Below are 14533 nucleotides of genomic sequence, written 5' to 3' on the forward strand. Positions count from 1 at the left end.
AAGGATAAGGACATTTACTTTGCTGCAGAAAAAGCCAGAATGTCTACCAAGGAGGTAGAGGTAATTCCACCAGGATTCCAGTGCCTTACCATTGTAAGCCTTTTCATGTTTTCCTAGTTCTTTTCTACAAATCAAAAAACTGCAGAAGAAATGAAAACAAATCTTACCACATGTGAATCAAAAGGCATCTTTGCTAGCTATTAAAAGCTGGTTGAAAGGAGAACTCTTGCAACACCTTTGGAAAATGTCTGAGCAGATACAGTGATAAATGTTCAGAGATAAGTAGTTCTCCAGTTGTGGGCAGCTGAAACATAATCTCACCATTGGAACTGGGCTGATTTAAAGATTGTGATGGAAGCATTTGCCAAATCCAAAGGAGTAGCTTTATCTTGAAAAGAAAAGTAGCTTTCTTTTCAGAGACTGGTGCATTTCCAGACAAGGTGCTTTGGGATTCCAGCTGGCTTTCCCAGGGGTTCGGTGCAGCTTTTCAATTGCATACATCAGAAGATAGAATCCCTCCCTCTTTTGCATGCATGCCTTGGCTCGTACTTGCACTGCCTTATAGGTTTCCTGGTGTTAAGCTCCTAAGCGTTGGAAGGCAGCTCCTAATGACAGAACCATGCACCAGGAGCTGAACAGGGCATGGATGGGCATTTTGGGGGGCTTTCATTCATAGGGTCACTGTAAGTCAGAGGTGACCTGATGGCACAGATCAACAGCAAAATTTACCTTTCAAGATCAGGGTACCCTGAATATCCTGCATTAGAACAGGGGCAGTTCATGGCAATATTTTGTAACTACATGCATGCACACCCCCGACTATAGTGTCAAGGGAATGTCTGAATGAGGGTTGATGGTGTAGATGACTTCATCATTCATGAGGATCAGAAAGTCCCGGGCTTTGACCTGGGCTGACTAGCAGATGCTGGGAAACTGCCAAACATACGTTTGTGCATGTGTGTCTCTCCATACCTTTGTATTTAGATGGTTATTGTGCTATGTATAATTAAGGATGTGCGGATCAGGCTGCAGTCCAGCTTTCTTGCGCTTGCCGGACTTGCTTCCCAGGCTAGGCCCTGGCCAGGAAGCAAGCTGGGCCCGGCTGGGTCTCCAAGCACTTGGGAGCACCAGCAGGTTCTTTGAACAGAGTACATAAAGCAGCGAATTCTTCGCAACGCCTGCAAGTCACAGGGGGCAGAGGCAGAACGGCACGGGCATGGTGGGTGTGCAAGCTCTTTATGGACTCCCTGGGACTCCCTTCTGGACAGGTGTGTGTGGAAACACGCACCTTGCACTCAAGGTAAGCTCAGAGGCCAGAAGAGGCAGACTGGAATCCGGAGCGCAAAGGCAAGCCGATTTCTTGGCTTCCCACCTCCAAAGCAGATCCCTCACATGTTGCTACGTATAATATTATACCGTCAAGGTTTTTAATCTTTAGCTGTCGGGTGACATAGAAATGCGAGGAACGCACGGAAGGAAGTTCCATGTGTCACCCCATTTCAGTGGGCAGATCATGCCTTTCGAATTTGAAATTTCAAACTTGAATGGGCAGCCAAGACAGTGGCGAGGAAGACGAGGGCCCCTTTGGGTAGGCAAGCGGTCTGCTCGGTGCCATTTGCCAAAAGCTGGCGCAAGCCCCAGGGCACCTCGTGCTGGCAGCACTGTGTTTCTGCCGTGTCTCCCTTACCAACGGGCACTCATTCCATCTTTATAGACATGCATGCCAGCAGATGCATCCAGACCGAATTCAGCAGACGCTCCGTCTTCCAGCCCTCGCCCATCCACTTCAGCACCCTTTGCACAGAGGGGCGAAGATGGAAAACGTTCACGGGGTGAATCGGAGGGAAGTCTCCCCTGCTTTTCTTTGCTTGATTCATCTTTTCTGGGAACCACAGTGCTCTTTGGGACTGCCCTCTCCTTCTCTGCCCTGCAGCGTGTTTTGTAGCTCCCCCCTGCTCCCCCCTCCAGCTTTGCTCAGAAATGTGCAATCCAGCCTGGAAAACAGAACAAAACAGAGCGGGCTGAGGGCTGAGAACAAGAAGGGAGGAGGGGAGGAGCAAGCCTTTCCATTCATTCTGCAAAAGCAGGTCAGCTTTCTCTCAGTAACAGAGATTTTCCCAGGCGGGAGAAAGCCAGTTCCTAATCTCCCTGGGGGCGAAGCACAGGGAAGGCTGAGGACCTGCGTGACAGCAGGGCTCCTTATCCATGCCAGCTTTTCCTCTGAGCTTAATAGCAATCCATGGTGGCACACCTAATTTGGAGGTTCAGCACCACAGAGAGCTCCTCTCAAGTTCGGAAGCGATGCCACAGTGGATAAGGAGTGCCATGGACACAGCCTTCCTGGTTAAAATAACGGCCAAAAAGCCACCCCAAAAAACAGCATCATCTGCACAAATTGCCGGGAAATCCCTATTTTATTTTCTTTGCCAGTGCAGTCCACGTTTTGTTTGTTCCTGCCCTGGATTAATCACGGTTCCCGGCTCCAAATCTAGCTTGTGTTCTAGTTGCCCAAGTGGTCATTCTTCCAAGCCACCTACTTCTTCCAGTCTTATGCTTCAGGGGGTCACCTTTAAGTTACCAAAAAGGAGCGGGGAAAGGTGCAAGCTGGCATAAAAATCTGCACATGGTAATTTATCTGCATAGATGCAGAGGCAGAAATAATTCTTATATTTTACTATCTTTCTGTTTAAATTCTGGCCTGGTGCAGCAGCCGCCTGTGACGAGGGGAGCTGCTTGTCTACCTGTCTGGATATGAACTGCAGTTGGTTCTTTGGGGTCTTTACCTTTAAACAGGTCTGGATAGTGCAGCTCCTCAGACAGAGGAACCCTTCAGCAGAGAATAATCCATCAAACAGAGGCCTGTCCTCTACAAAAGAGGACACCTGGCCACCCTCCACTGAATCTTTGACCAGTACTTGTGTATGTGTTTTGTTTCTGGAGAAGAGCTGGCAGAAGCCAGGGAGATCCGCAGCTGTTGGGAGATCTTTGGCCAGCTGGACCTCCAGGCTGAAGCCCAGGACCCTGAAGCCCACGCAAGCCCCGAAGAGAAGCAGGGGGCGGGGGGGCGGGGGGGGCAAGCAGCCCTAGTGCAATCGCCCAGCTAGCACCAGAATGCTCAGCCTCTCTTTCTTCATATTTTTAAAAACATCAACGGCAGCCTTTTCTTCTGACAATTGCTAGTGGCTTTAAAACAAGTTCTCCTAACAGTTCCTTCTATACCTCCCACACACACACTAATACTGGGGCTTGGTTTCTATGCAAACGAATGCAAATATGGATGATTAATGAGGGGTGAGCCACTGGAGAACCTCCAAATGTTTTGCATCACAACTCTCATGATTCCTGGCTGTCGGCCATGCTGCCTTGAGTAATAAGAGCTGCAGCCCCAAATATCTGAAAGATGCTGGGTTGCATACCCAGCAAGAAATGCTTAACTGGCTGACAAGCCAGTCCTGGAAAGAAGTTTTTGAAAGCTTCCTTTGGTCTTTTATGTAGTTCTAAGCCAGCACACTGATTCCACCAATTCTAAAGACCAGCGCAACATTTTTTCCCGTTGATAACCCCAACAGTGAGACTATTCCCGTAAGTGTTTTGCTGTGGACATTCTTCCTTTTTGCTGTAGTTGGGATGCATTTGCCTGGTGACAAATTTGTGCCACACTGCGGGATGATGTCCATCTGCAAAATTCTTTTCCCCATTTTTAAAAGAATTTTAAAAATTTAAAATTTTTAAAAGAATTCACCTGGCATGCAAATTCTGGCCCATTCTTTATGTTGTGGTCATTCTTCCAAAAAAACATAATTGGCTTATTTCCAAGACAGAGCATGGATGCTTTCTCCAGAATGAGCTTAGCTCACAGTCACACTGCAACATGGGTCTGATGTATCCGAAGGCTGTGCGGGCACTTCGTTAGAAATGTCGGAAAATGTTGGAAAATGTCCTTCTGCCAATTGTGTCCACTTGTCTACCTGGCCCAGTGTGAGCGACACAGATCATCAGCACCCTCTGGCGTTTCTGCAAGATACCTTTTCCAGCCCAAACACAAGATGGCAGCTGTGTCTTGTGTTGTTCCGCAGACCCGAAGCTCAGTGGCAGGGTAACCGCTTTGTGTGCAAAAGGGCAGAGGTTCAACCTCATCTTCCCTGACTTGTGCGGAGAAAGTTTCCCTGTTGGAAACCTGGAAAGCTGCTGCCAGGCAATATAGACCAGGGGTAGCTCTCATTTTGCGGTTTTGGAGACCTTGAGCATTTTGAAAAATCGTCTGGGGTTCCACCACAGAATGGCGAGTTTGGGATTTTTTGGCATGGATGGTATGCCTGTCTTTGTTTCGGCAAGATGGAGAGAAAAAATGATGTGTCGATTTTATCAGCACGGCCTTTGCTGCTCTCACACTGAGCTTTTTTCCTGGCCAAGTCTCCTAACAATGCTAAACCTTGTGCTGTTTCATGGAGCACTCCCACCCTGAGTGCTAAGCACTCTGTTTAGACTTCAAAATTGATTGCACTCCTGGCATCAACAACATTCAAAGCCCTTAGATTATCCTGACCTGCCAGTATGACTTAATCTAGCGCCTAGCTGGAATTTCTCATGGGCTCGTCTCTCCGTTTTGATTAACACCACAGCGGGAACTTGGGCTGCAGCTCAGAAGTCAGTGTTGTCATGTGGGCAGGGATGGGGGCTTTGGTCTCCGGTGCTTGAATGGCTGGATGCTGCCAACCTGGTTCCCGTAACTGTTACGTGCATCTGGAGGTATCAGTATTCAGCCACCGCACCAGCATTGATACACAGAATTGGAAACAGGAATGAAGATGCTGCTGCTTTGGTCCTGGGTCCCAACCTTTTCCTCCTCTAACCACACCTGTCTGGCATCACCTGCTTTGCCCTGGCCTCTCCCTTAAAGAAACAGGAAAGAATATGAAGTGCTTTTTAAAAAACCCCTGAAGAAGTTTGTGCATGCATGGATTGGCATGCGACCGGAGACCGTGCGTTGCAAAGTGCAGTCCTGTGAATGTTTAGACCGAAAAAAAAAAAAAAAACCTCCTCCCCGCATGCCTCAGGCAGCATGGCTGGTTGGGGAATGCTGGGAATTGTCAGACGTTTTGTGGTGTGAACTTGCTTAGTTTTGTACCCCAGGAGGCAAAGATTTGCCTGTCTCTGCTCCTGCCAGCCAAGCATCTGGCCCAGAAGTCCAGGTGGATGGCCAGGTGTCCTCTTTGGCACAGCGCAGTTCTCTGTCTAATTCCAGCTTACAGAAAGAGAACCCAGAGGAGAGCCAAACCCTTCGAGAACAGGTTGAGCATGGAAGCGCATCGCTCCCATGGTCACAGTATTCCTCACTATGGTGAGATGTTCCATTTTACTCCATAAATTTGGGCCAAGTAGGGATGTAATCACATGGGCGGTACAGAAACATCATAAATCAATAAAAATGCACAAGATTGTGCATATCGCATTTCTCGAAATGAAAATTAATTCTAAATTGGTGCATAAGTGAGCCAGTTAGCTTGTGTAAATATTATGCAATGACTGTCCTTTTTTATTCTCTTTTAGGGCGATGTGCTTCCTGAGTTTTGGAAACAAGCCGTTGCCCTAACCCTGCCTGTCACTCTCTCACAGGGTGTGTGAAAGGGAATCTGTCCGCTTCCACTTTTGCTCTCACTGACACAGGACTCTTGGACCCTCTGCCTTGTTGATCCCTATCATCTGTTGATCTCCCTTGTCGCTAGGGTTTTCTCCAGCCCCCTGCATTATTTTTTAAAGATTAAAAAAGTTCATAATTGCGTTTTTGCAAGACCAGCCACCCAGATTAAATCCCCCTCTTTCTGAGCTTTTAGGCTGGGTTCTTCCCAGCATCCCAGTCTACAGAGGAAACCTGGCTCATTTCCCCAGAGAATGGCTTCCCGCAAGGTGGCTGCTAGCAAAACTTGTTCCCCAGCCCTGAGCACGATCAGCAAAGGTTCTCAGTGACCTGGACCGCACAAGCTCTGTGTGCCGTGTGCATCTCATCCCCAAGCAACTTTCTGAAATCTTGCAAAATATATCACTCTGCCCCCTTCCTCATCCCCCCCCCCCGTCATTGTCACAGGCATGAGGCTGATTCATAGCAGTCACTGCAGCTTTTATTCTGAGCTTTAAAGGAGCCGCCCCTGGTGCTGAGCGCCACTCTCAAACTAGGTTCACTGCCATGGCGCACCAAGGATAGCTCCCACAAAGCTCAAAATGAAAGCTGAACTGGGCGGCATGCTCCACTGTTGTAGGAGCGAGTCATGGCCTCCTCCGTCCAGTGGTTCAGCTAATCATTTTCGGCCAGGGCAGCCACTTGCAGCTCACCAAGGAGGAGGAAATGTGTCAGCAGCACAATGAGAGCAAAACAATTTGCGGAGTGTTTGCATTTGCTCATTATCCTAGCTGCATGCAAATCTTGAAATAAGTATTCGAGTGTAAGGGGGACGACTGCATCTTGGCATCCTGTCAAAGAGCTTGAGCTTTGTTTTGGGCTGGCAACTTGTTCTCCGGGCTCCTGTTGAAGGGCAACTGTTTCTACAGTCCATCACATTCCACACAGACTTGGACAGCCCTTCCAGTAGAAGACCCCTTCTGAAGAAGAGGCTCTCCAGCAGACTTTCAAATAGAGGACTATCCTCTTCAGAAAAGGGCACACGGCCCCCTTATGGGTGTGGACTTAAACTGCACACGGTCTAGGCCACTTTGGGAGTCATAAGAATTTTCTTCTGCCTTTAACGGCTGTCTGGGAGAGGGGGGTCTGTCTCCCCTTCTTTGGGGGAGAAGAAGACATTGAGGATGGGTTTAACCCTAAAGATTATTTTGCGCATCTGCAAAGCTTGGGGTCCCAAGCTTCTGCACAGACAGGCCTGCTCTTGGTTACCTAAGGGACAGGTTTCTGGACAAACAACAGCTTTGCCCCCCCCCCCCCCAACAACCCCCCCCCCCCCCAACCTCCTGTGATCAGTGCTGATTAGGCTGTCCTCATTATCACATTCCTAACCACTTTTCTCCTGGTACTCCTGCCATGAATGTGCTGGGCCACAGCTAAGGCTGCAGGCTTGCAGGGCTAAGCTAAGAAATTCCTCTTCTACCCAGCTTAAAACCTCCCCAGTGGCTCATTTCACTTGCTCTTTGTCTAACATCCCCTCTGCTTCTTGGATCCTTGCTTAGCTCGCATGTTTCTTTCCAATGCCTTGATTAGACCCCGTGATTGCGGAAAAGCTTTTGGAAAGACGGTTGCCTGTGCGCATTTATTGTTAAGAGTCCCAGAGACTGGGCTATGGAAGGTCAGAGCTGAGGCCACCAGAGCAGGGCCCTGCTTGATCAGGGGAGCTGGGGCGGTGGCTAGAAAGCAGAGGTGAAGCTGGGGCAGAACCTGGCGACCCAAGAGGCAGAACTGGGGCAGAAGCGGAACACTGACACTATGAAGGAAATGGAGCAGATCCCCGCAAGTTAACAACAAGCCTGGATGGAAACAAGCAAGTCAGGGGCAGAAATAAGGGAACTTAGGGACAGAAACATACCAAGTTCCATCATGTCCCTGGAATGGGCTGCAATCCCAAAGGGGCTTGTAACAGGGACTGGCAGGTATTCACATATAACGTAGGTTCTCAATCACTTACACTGGCTGCCAGTTGAAGTCCGGGCCCAATTTAAGGTGCTGGTGAAGACCTATAAAGCCCTAAATGGCGTGAGTCCAGGATACCTGAAGGAGCGCCTTCTTCCCGATGTGCCAGCCTGCCCCCTGAGATTGGAGGCAGAGGTCCTTCACCGGGAGCCCTCCTTGAAGGAGATGAGGAGAGTGATTACCCGAAAGAGGGCCTTCTCTGTGGTGGCTTCCCAATTGTGCAATCTACTCCCCAGAGAGGTTCACCTGGCGCCAACGCTTTTTTCTTTCTGGCGCCGGGTGAAAACCCTTTTATTCTCCCATTATTTTAATGTTTAATTGGTTTTAATTGTGATTTAATTGTGAATTGCTGGATGCCTTGCTATTGTTATCTGTGCTTGTTGTAAACCATCCCAAGACATCAGTAATGAGACAGTCTACAGAAGCTTTAAATAAATTAACTAACTAACTAATATGTGAGCCGCCCCGAGGCTTCGGCGAATGGGGCGGCATAAAAATGTTTTAATAAATAAATAAATAAATAAATAAATAAATAAAACTATGCCTGGGATACAAGTGAAGCGTAATGGGAGAAATGAATGGAATGCTCATCAGAGGCAAGCCTTGGGCAGAAGAAGGAAAGAGAGGGCGAGAAGCGGAGGAAAGGAGGAACAGGATAATGGCTGAGAAGGAAGTCCAGGGAAGGGGGAAAAAGGACGGAGCCAGATAAAAGAACCCACAGCTTGGCAGCAGGAATCAGGGGCAGCGGACTGAACAAGCTGGGACGAGCAGCCGTGGCTGGTCTAGGATCCACCCGCCTTGCACACAGCGTCCTGCAAGTCAGCACGTTGAACCATCGGTCCCAGCTGTCATTTCGCTGCTGTTCTTGAGCCTCCTCCTTCTCCAGCACTGCCGGCCAATGCTCCTCCTCAAGCGGAGGCACAGGAAGCGGTCCAGCCATTCAGCTAGCATTGTTGACTCTGGCTGGCAGCAGCTTTTCAAGGGTTCAGGCTGGATTCTTTCCTAGATATAACTGGGGATCCGACTAGGGCCGTCTTCCTGAAGACAGGCGCTTGTTCACGAAGACGGCTCTCTCCCCGCCACCTCTTCCTTCCTCCCCCTTATTTCAGTATATCATACCATCGCAGGAAATAAGCAGTCATGAAAACAGTAACTGTAAATGGTTTAATATAGGAGACACAGAACTTAGCACAAGTCCAGGCCCTGAAAGGAAGGGTGCAGAAGAGGAAAGATGAGAAATGGAAGTTTATTCTACCTCTTGTCTCGCCTGCTGCAGAACTGGGAACAGAGGAAGGGGAGTTTCTTTTGTGGTGAAAAAGAATCTTAGACATTAATTTAATCAGTAATCTCTCTCTCACTCTCACTCTCACTCTCACTCTCTCTCTCTCTCTCTCTCTCTCTCTCTCTCTCTCACACACACACACACACACACACACACACACCATGTACCTAAAATCCTAAAGGTAAGCCACTTCTGTTAAATATTGAGTTTCATCTCCTGAATGGTTTCAATCCATCCCTTTTTATTCCGACAGCAGAAACCCAAAACCTCCCAGGCTTACTCAGAATACAACAGGCAGATTTCTCTGTAAATATATGTAGAAATTCAAAAGTTCTGGCCAGATGGGATGGACTATCCCCTGGTGAACCCATCTCCTTAGCTTGCGGGGACCACAGTATTCACCAGGGATGAGAGAGAGAGAGAGAGAGAGACCCAAAATAAATCACGGGGACAAAAATAGAACCCATCCTAAGGGCAGAAGAAGAGCTGAATGAAAAATAAGTTACTATTTTTAAATCCAGGTTCTGGTTGTTATAGCAACGAGTGTCTCGGAGCATGAGGAGGACGCATTCAGCAGGACTGTGCTATGGGGTGATGCTCGGTCGGGGGAAAGATGGAGGAGGTGGGTTAGTCATTCTCCCACGTGGACTTCCAAATTTTTCAGGTTGTTTGTGCTACCTTGGCCCCGTCGGCTTGATTTCTTCCGTCCAGCTAAAACCAACGGTAACGTACCACTTCGCATCTGGAGATACAGACACCCTTACGTACTTTTGACACTCTTCCATACTGAGAAATGTGCCCCTGTGAACACAGTGCTTTTACACAAATGTTCGCCCCATTTCTAACCACTGCCCAGCTTTTATTAATTTTTATTGAGAATTGCAACAAATCCAAACCCATAAGAGTAAGGAGAATAATATCGGTCTTGCATGAATTGAAATAAATCTATTATACAACATGCATATCAAATATGTACCCATGTATGTGAAAATACATGAGCCCTTGGAAATAATTAAGTATAAGCTTCAAGAAAGCCAGCCCCATACATCCACATATTAGGTTATTTCTTTTTTTAAAATGGTTTGGGAGCCAAAAACTGTTGACGATTTATTACAAATCACCCAGACCTCTGACACTGAATCCTACTCTAACTTTTGCCCATCCCGGCAATAGATGGTAAAAGAAGGTGATCAACTCAAATTATAATCAGAGAGGAGTATTTGGTAACTCTCCATTATTATAAACCGCACACCGTGGGGTCATTTTTGTATAGCTCTGTAAGATACAAATCGGGAAATTGCCTGCAGCAAAAGAAGCTGCTAAATCCGCCAGACAAAAACAAGGGATTGATACCAGGAGATGCACAAAACATTCCATGCAAAACCATAATGTTTCACTAAATCTCTTAAAAAAAAACTACAATCCTATGACTGATAGATGCTGATGAGACAGCCATGGGGTAAGCTGGAGTCTGTGTTCCAATCTTAGAACCATATAATTAATATTTGTAAACCACCCAGAGGGCCCTCTGGGCTATTAGGGTGGTATATAAATGCAAATTAATCATCATCATCCTCATCCATGAGAGAGCTGGCTGTGCTGCCCTGGAGAACCTTTCTCTGCCCTCACAGCTGCCTCGGTTCCATTTGCTCAGGCTGTGGCTCTAGGGCTGGAAATGAGGGTTTGGACCTGCTGCCGGAGGGGCGGGGAAGGGCCCAGTGAGTCTTCGCAGGGATACGAGGAATCCTGGTGGTCTCATCCCCTCCTCCTCATGAGCAAGGGCAAAAGACTCAGGCATCTGTTATCTATGCCTGCAAATCTCCCCATTTCAGAGGGTCAGAGGCCACCGCTGGAGATGTTGAACAGAGAGATGCTTCTCGCAGGTTGCACAGGAAACAGACCTGCACTTGAATGGCATAAGGATGAGAGGAAGAACCGAAGAAGAACAGGGGATCTGACTTAGAAGTCACAAACAATCCTCGATGGAAGTTGCAAAGCCATCAGAGAAAAGTTCACTCTTATTACCCGTGGGAACAATATACCTCCAGGCACACAGCCTTCCATAATTTGGTCCGTGCTGTCTGGAAACAAAGGGGGTGCAGACTTTGTGCTAAATATAAAGCAGAAAAAATGTAAGTGTCCCCCAGAGCATTATGGATCACTTCAAAGGTCTGGCACCGTGCTGTCCACACGGCGCATGAAAGGTCTCCATTCATGCCTGTGGGTTCAACCAGCCAACAAGTACATGAAGCTGTGAGAAAGAGCAAGTGATTTCTCTACGGCCATCTCCCCCAACGGGTCCTCTCTGGCTGTGAGGGACACCACTCCCATCATCCACCAGCAGCTGGGGCTTGTAGCCCAGCACAGCTGGCAGGAAGGTTAATTCCAAGGCTTGCCACAGAAGCAGCCCATCGACGCAGTGAAGGGGCGAATCTACTGCTGCCGGTTCTCCATCTTTCATGCTTTCAGCGCCCTCTGAGGGCATCCGTCAGAAGCACATTGTGAAAATTACACAAGGTGCAGCGGCGTCATCTCAGAAGCACCGTCAGCCCTTGGCATCCTTAGGCAGGTCCTGATGCTGCCTTTAATTTTTTTTAAAAAGTCTGGTCCAGAGTTTTGGGCTGATCCTATTTATTTATTTAGTTAGGGCATTTGTATGCCGTCCCATCGCATAGCCTCAGGACGGCTTACATAAATAAAATAAAACATAATACAGATAAAATCCAGATCCACCCTGGCTGCATATTAAAACCTATAAAGTGATATTAAAAATTATTAAAATATCATTGAAATAAAAAGGTCTTAGCCTGGCGCCGAAAAACAAATTCTAGCCATTATTGACGTTCCAACAAACGCGCATCTGACCTGGATCTGTTCCAGGGCGCACTGGAACTCGATGCTTTTATTTCCACTCATGTGCCTCTAGGAAAATGCCCGTTTCCTCCCCCACCCTCCTCCACACCGTGGCCGTGACTAAAAGCGTCCCGTACAAAAGCCTTCAAGGGGCTCCCTACATGCACAAGGAGCTTGTTCTAGCTGCCTGCCATGCGGAGATCCTTCCTGGGGCACTGCAGCGGCTGCAGCTCTGGGTCCCCCTCGCAGCCCCCAGCAGCGCTTCAAACAGAGCGCCGTCCTCCGCCAAACAGGCCCCGGGCTCCCTTCTTGATGCAACCGCTAGCAGAGTTGGAAGTGTGTTAGCCGAGGAAGGACAGGGAGCAGGAGTTCCTTGGGAAAGAAGGACCTTTCAGGTCTTTCCGTGTCCGAACCAGGCAGGGAGGCAGAGAGACGACCAGTGCCACGGGCGCAGCGATGCTCTGTCAAAATGGCAAACAGCTGCATTTTGGGAGGGGTCGACTTCAAGGGCAGCCCCGAGTACAGGGCGTTTCGGTAGCCAAGCCTGGGATTTAGCCAGGTGGGGATCTGTGAGGCTCGGTCAGCCTGGTCCAAAAAGGATAGAACTTCGGCAACATGAAAGTGATTAAGTTGCTGAAACGGCCATCAATCAGCGGTGCCCACGCACTTCTCAAAAGCCAGTTGCTAGCCTAACTCTCTTCTGATCAGGAAAAAAAAAAAGGGGGGGGGGGTCTAATCCGTCACAGGCAATGCTGGATGCAATTCTAGGCATATTTACTCAGGAGCCAGGGCTGCTGCCTTGAATGAGGCTTACTCGCCTGGCAGCCTTGGGCACAGCCTCGCTGAATAGCAAATCAGGTCCAGCCAACGAAATCCAACGAGGAGCTTGGGAGGTTAACGTGCCCTTCCTCCCACAAGGCCCTTGATTCAATTTTGTAGCTCTTTAATACCCATTCTCTTCCCCACCATCTGTTGTACCTCATGCAAACCAATCTTGACATGCCCAGAAGAGGCTCCTGGTTAAGCAGATCCTTCCTACTTATCAGCTAATGAAGAAGCTGTTGGAGGCAGCCCTTGTGTGGGCTGAGAGAAGAGGCTGTTTTTAATCATCTTCCCCCTGTTTGTCTCCTCTGTAATTCAATTCAGCTCAAAAGTTGATGAAGTTAGAAATGGCCCGAAGGAACAAAATTGCTTCTGACTCTACACTCTTTTTGTTTCTGCTTTCTGTTTATTAAACATTATGCTGGCCTGAGAACCCACTCACTGCAGAACAATGGCAAGAGAGCATTGTAAACTGGGGGTGTATGCACTTTTTGGGCCGGGGGCTGCATCGGGCTTTGGCAGTGCTCCTGGGGGCTGCACGTTCATAAGGACACATGCTTTTGGATGTACATGTGGATGCTGAGCTGCTGGGGAAGTGGGTTTGGCGGTCACTAAGGGAGCCTCCCTCCCTCCTCCCCTGGGAACCCTAGGAAACATTTACATCTCCCAGGATGGGGAAGAAAGTGCCGGCATCTCGTAGGGGAATAGGAGTTTTTCTTCTTGGAGAACCAAGTAGCCTCCCTAGGATGTTATTTTTTATTATTATTTTTATTTAAAACATTTTTATGCCGCCCCCATCGCAACAAAGCCTCGGGGCGGCTTACAACAAAAACAAAGTTATACAATAAAAATATTAAAACCCGGTGCATCTCGGCTTAAATGTTGAAGCCTTGCACATCACAAGAGGAGCTGCAGACACCTTCCATAGAATTTTCTGGCCAGCAGTTGTGCTCTGACTTCCTCGGCTCCTCGGTGTTGACACTTGGACATTTCAGATCCTCAAGACAACAATCTTTCATTGTGGTGTGAGTTAGACTGAGAGTGGGACTCAAGAGATCTGGGTTCAAGTCTGTGCTCAGCCCTGAAACTCACTGGGAGACTTTGGGCCAGTGGCAGACATTCAGTCTCTCCTACCCTGCAGGGATGTTGTTGAGTAAAATGGAGAGAAGGGATGTTATGTAATCCACCTTGGGCTGCCCACAGGAAAAAATCTGGGACGTACATATAAATAATTTAAAATGATTCCTGGAGCTGGGAACCACTCACATACAGCCATTTATTGATAAATATTGATTAAATAATACATTAGGAATCAGGAGTTCATTGTTGTTCATTTCCCTCTCTCCTTTAAAATCCTTCAATTACTGCTGTATTAAACATTAATGACTGGCAGTCATTAATATGAAACATCCTTCACACAATAGAATTGTATGAAACAATAGTTTGCATTCATTAACATGAAACATTATACTTCATTAAATAATAATTATTGTAGGAAACTTCACAATTGGCATCCATGACTTTTCTAATTCATTTACATTGGGCTCTACATCCGATTTGGACCCTGCTGCGTGACGTTCATTTAGTTTATTTTCCTCATGTACAGCAAATACGGATGCGAGTCCTATGTACATCGAGGCATCAGAAGTCCTACAACTCCCAGCATCCCCCAGCCAGATTGGTGTTTCATATTAATGAAAGCGTGGCTGGGGATGCTGGGAGTTGTAGGACTTGTTCCCTCGCAACGCCCATAGGATCGCGCTGTTGGGGGGCGGAGTCGCTTAGCCGGCGCCTGCTAAAACCTCGCGAGCCGAGCGAGCAGGCAGCGCATGCGTAAAAGACGAGCGCCGCCTCGCGACTCGTTCGGCTTCAGGACGCCTGCGCGGCGACGAGGAGGGTGATGGGGAAGGGGCGGGATGGCGCAGGCGCAGTGCGACTCCGGC

This window comes from Varanus komodoensis, unplaced genomic scaffold (genome assembly GCF_004798865.1).
Source record: "Varanus komodoensis strain SLA01 unplaced genomic scaffold, ASM479886v1 scaffold26, whole genome shotgun sequence".
Taxonomy (NCBI): Eukaryota; Metazoa; Chordata; class Lepidosauria; order Squamata; family Varanidae; genus Varanus; species Varanus komodoensis.